This window comes from Chiloscyllium plagiosum, chromosome 31, assembly GCF_004010195.1.
Source record: "Chiloscyllium plagiosum isolate BGI_BamShark_2017 chromosome 31, ASM401019v2, whole genome shotgun sequence".
Lineage (NCBI taxonomy): Eukaryota > Metazoa > Chordata > Chondrichthyes > Orectolobiformes > Hemiscylliidae > Chiloscyllium > Chiloscyllium plagiosum.
The window spans coordinates 20,165,588-20,170,552 of record NC_057740.1 but is presented as its reverse complement, the minus strand read 5'-3'; the positions used below and the strand labels follow the sequence as shown (position 1 = coordinate 20,170,552).

Genomic DNA, 4,965 nt, shown 5'->3' with positions numbered 1-4,965 from the left:
TAATACTGATTACTGTTTAGATGAATAGGTAAACTATGATTGGTTGAGCTTAGCGTGCTGTAATTGTCAGCACTGATGAGGTAGCTGGTAAGCTTACACAAATTAAGGGTGAATGCTTGACAGCCTTCCAGCCATTAATGCAGCAGATTTAGACTGAATCATAATTAACTCTTGAAATCAATTTCCATGGGATCTCCCGTTGCTCTGGGTAAATCTTTCAATACATTCTCAGCTTATTTCTTTGTATGAAATAAACTGTTGCCTCCGTTTCCACAGCTGCAACTCCACTTGTAACAACAACAGAGGAAGTAAGTAGTATTGACTACAATCTGACATTTATTATAAGTAGTCCATCATTCCAAGACATTGAATCAAACTCTTCCAATCAGACAAGCATGATTGCAATTGAGGTGAGACACTTTGTAACATCTATTTGAAAGGAAAATTTTCATTCCACATTTCTTTAGTTTCTTTACCTAAAGAATGCTTGTTTTTTTTTCTCTGTAGCTCAATGACCTGTTCAAACACAGCAGCATAAATGCGACATTTGCCAGCTGCAGATTACAGTCATTCAGGTATAAAATATTTCAATTTATACATAATATTTACAATGATCTTGCACTTGAGTCTTGCTCTCAGAAAATTACAGTGAATGATAAATTAACAGTTATCCAGCGGGAAGAGGTCACTGTAATTACATGGAATAGATGTGTAATGAAATGTTCATTGCAAAGAGGTTTGCTTTGCTGACAAATGATTTGCCTGTAAAAAGTGTCCTCCATTGAAGTCATCATGTTTATCTTGGTGACGCGGTGACTACCTCGGATCAAAGTTCCTAACTTTGATTCTAATCTGCTTTCCATGTTTTGCAGCATGGTCGATGGTGACAGAAGCACAGTGACGGCAATGTGTTCCTTCAAAAACGATTCTACCATTCAGGACATCGATAGAGTGCATGTGTATCATGTGTTTGAAAATAAGTCAAAAGAAGCTTCGACATTGGGGCTATACATATTGGATAAAGACAGCCTCTATGTAAATGGTAGTTAACCAGTCAATATTTGGCCTACTCTTTGTTTATCTCACATGCTATATATTGAGGAATAAGTAGACAGTGTTCTAATGCATTATCTGATGAAATACTTGCAATGGAAGGGAACATGGGAAAAGTCACAATTCAAATCATCCAACATATTTTGGCCAGATCGACAGAGTCTATGGTGACCATGGAATGTTTTTGCTGACAAAGAATATTATCTACACAAAAATTGCATTCATGCAAATTGTAGGATTAAGCCAAGAATGTCTGTATTGTGTTAATAAAGCAACAATACATGAGAAGCATAAAAGTTTATTACGTTGGATTCCCATCTATTGATTCCCAGTATGAATCGTAATTCTGGAATTGAATTTAGAAATTCTGTGAACTCTGTCAGAAGAGGCTCAGACAACTCATTCCATTTCTTTGGCCCCTTGAAACAAAGAAAACAAAAGACACTATTATGTAAAATGTGTTAAATGCTGATTCAGTTTGTCTTTGAGTTTAGCACTATCTTTTAATGTCTGCACACTTGAATAAAGAAGGTATTTACATGTTTCACTCAGTCCACAATTTTTAGGGACTTTGCTGTCATAGTTACAGCAATCTCTTCTCAAAACCATGGTATCATATTTCAGACAGGACATAGCAGGATACATTACAGATTAATAATTACACATCTACAACAGTTAAATGTCTGGAGTCAAGATTAGTGGGCGGCACGGTGGCACAGTGGTTAGCACTGTTGCCTCACAGCGCCAGAGACCCGGGTTCAATTCCCGCCTCAGGCGACTGACTGTGTGGAGTTAGCACGTTCTCCCTGTGTCTGCGTGGGTTTCCTCCGGGTGCTCCGGTTTCCTCCCACAAACACAAAAACTGTGCAGGTTAGGCAAATTGGCCATGCTAAATTGCCCGTAGTGTTAGGTGAAGGGGTAAATGTAGGAGAATGGGTCTGGGTGGGTTACGCTTCGGCGGGTCGGTGTGGACTTGTTGGGCCGAAGGGCCTGTTTCCACACTGTAAATAATCTAATCTAATCTAAAATCTAATCTAATTAGAGTGATGATGGAAAAGCACAGTAGGTCAGGCAGCATCAGGATTCATTCCTGATGAAGGGATTTTGCCCAAAACGTTGATTTTCCTGCTCCTCAGATACTGCCTGACCTGCTGTGCTTTTCCAGCACCACTCTAATCTCCAACATCTGCAGTACCCACTTTTGCCTAGTTAACTGTTTGACTCATTTGACATTTGTCAATGTGATATGTTCTTGAAATTAAATGTGGTCCCAACGTTGCACAAAGAACAGCTTTCACAAAAATGTCTGAAAATTCCTCACTTGATGTTATTTACATTGTCTGTTCTCTCATTCATCTGAAAGGCCTTCTCGGAGTCAGATTTACTGCCATTAACGTCTTACCTCATTTCTTGCACATTTAGTAAGACACACTGTGATAGCCTTGTTTGACAACATGATGTTATTTTTGTTCCAGATTACCATGAGGCACGTCTTGCTACCAGTGAGTAGAAACTATCTTTCATTTTCTTTGGGAATATTGTCTGCTTGTCCACATTCATCTCAATTCTGCCAAGATTATATTTTGATTTAGTGTATGATTCAGTCAGAGTATCCAGATTATCTTGGACTTTATACTGATTAATTTATTCTTGAATACTTAAATGAATATTATTTGAAGTTAGCGATTTGCAGTTGTCAGCACTTCTGCGATAGATGGTAAGTTTGCACAAATTCAGGCTACAAGCTTGACACCTTTCTTGTCATCAATACAACAGATTTAGATTGAATAATAATCAACTCTTGAAATCAAATTTCATGGGATTTCGTATTGAAATCTGGCCACTATTTCAGTAATAGGCTCTTGTACTTCCAATGCATCCTCAGTGTATTTCTGTGTGTGAGATAAACTGTTTTCCTCTTTTTCCACAGCTGTAGTTCCACTTGTAACTCCAACAGGGGAACTCATACTTACTGACTATAATCTGACATTTATTATAAGTCGTCCATCATTCCAAGACATTGAATCAAACTCTTCCAATCAGACAGGCATGATTGCAAACGAGGTGAGAAACTTTATAACATCTATTTGAAGGGGAAATTTCATTCCACACTTCTTTAGTTTCCTAACCTGGAGAATGTTTTTTTTCCTCTGAAGCTCAATGACCTGTTCAAAAACAGCAGCATAAATGCTACATTTGCCAGCTGCAGATTACAGTCATTCAGGTAAGAAATCTTGCAATTTACACATAATATTTACAATGATCTGCACTTGAGTCTTGCTCTCATAAACTTACAGTGAATGATAAATTAACAGTTATCCAAAAGGAAGAAGTCATTGTTATTACACAGAATGGATGTGGAATGAAATATTGATTGCAAAGAGGTTTGCTTTACTGAAAAATGATACCCCTCTAAAAATTGTCCTCCATTGAAGTCATCATGTTTATCGTGGTGACATGGTGACTACATCGGATCACAGTTCCTGCCTTTGATGCTAATCTTCTTTCCATGTTTTGCAGCATGGTCGATGGTGACAGAAGCACAGTGATGGCAATGTGTTCCTTCAAAAATGATTCCACCATTCAGGACATCGATAGAGTGCTTGTGTATCATGTGTTTGAAAATAAGACGAAAGATGCTTCGATATTGGGGCCATACACATTGGACAAAAACAGCCTCTATGTAAATAGTAGGTATCCAGTCAATATTTGGCCTACTCTTTGTTTATCTCACATGCTATGTATTGAGGAATAGGTAGACAGTGTTCTAATACATTATCCAATGAGCTACTTGCAAATTAAGGGAGCATGTGAAAATTCACAATTCAAATTCTCCAACATATTTTGGTCAAAAGGACAGAGTCTATGGTGACCATGGAATTTGTTGGCTGACAAAGCATTTTATTTATGCAATATGTCTCTGAGTTAAAAATTCCATTCATGCAGATTGTGGGATTATGCTAAGAATATCTGTATTGTGTTAATAAAGTGACAATATTTGAGCAGCATAAAATCTTTTTACGTTGGATTCTACCATCTATCGCATCCAAGAATGAATCATAATTCTGGAATTGAATTTAGAGATTTGTTGATGTCTTTCAAAAGTGGCTCAGACAACTCACTCCATTTCTTTGGCCCCTTGAAATAAAAAAGACACTAATGTATAAAATGGATGAGATTCTGAATCAATTCATCTTTGAGTTTGGCATTATTTTTAACATCTGCACACACAGGATACATGAAGGTATTTACATGTTACACTCAGTCCACAATTTGTTGGGACTTTGCTGTCATAGTTACAGCAATCTCTTGTCAAAGCTATCATACATTGCACATTTCTGACAGGAGACAGCAGTAAACGTTAATGACTAATAATTACACATCTACAACATACCAATTAAATCTTAGGCTCATTTGACATTTATAAATGTGATATAGTTCTTGAAATTAAATGTGGTCCCAACATTGCACAAGACCCAGTTTTCACAAAAATTTCTGAAAATTCTTCACTGGATGTTATTTACATTGTCTGTTCTGACATTCATCACGGAGTCTGGGCATTGATCAGAATCTGACATTTATTTACGTCTTACATAATTTCTTGCACATTTATTTAGTGAGACACATTGTGATAGCCTTGCTTGACACCACAGTGTTCTTTTTGTTCTAGATTACCATGAGGCACGTCTAGTAACCAGTGAGTAGAATTGTTTTTGGGAATATTGTCTGCTTGTCCACATTTATCTCAATTCTGCCAATGTTATGTTGCGACTTAATGAATGATTCAGTCAGAGTATCCAGATTATCTTGGGCTTGATACTGATTGACTAATTCGTGAATAGATACATGAATATTGTTTAAAGTTAGCGATTTGCAATTGTTAGCACTTACGCGATAGATGGTAAGATTGCA

General features: G+C 37.1%; 1 long non-coding RNA gene across 1 annotated transcript; it reads left to right on the top strand.

The window, feature by feature from the left end:
- The first annotated feature begins 359 nt into the window (after positions 1 to 359).
- Positions 360 to 937, top strand: LOC122565222. Its single transcript, XR_006316115.1, has 3 exons — positions 360 to 410; positions 508 to 575; positions 873 to 937. It is a non-coding gene; the product is annotated as an uncharacterized LOC122565222 (long non-coding RNA).
- The last annotated feature ends 4,028 nt before the right edge of the window (positions 938 to 4,965 follow it).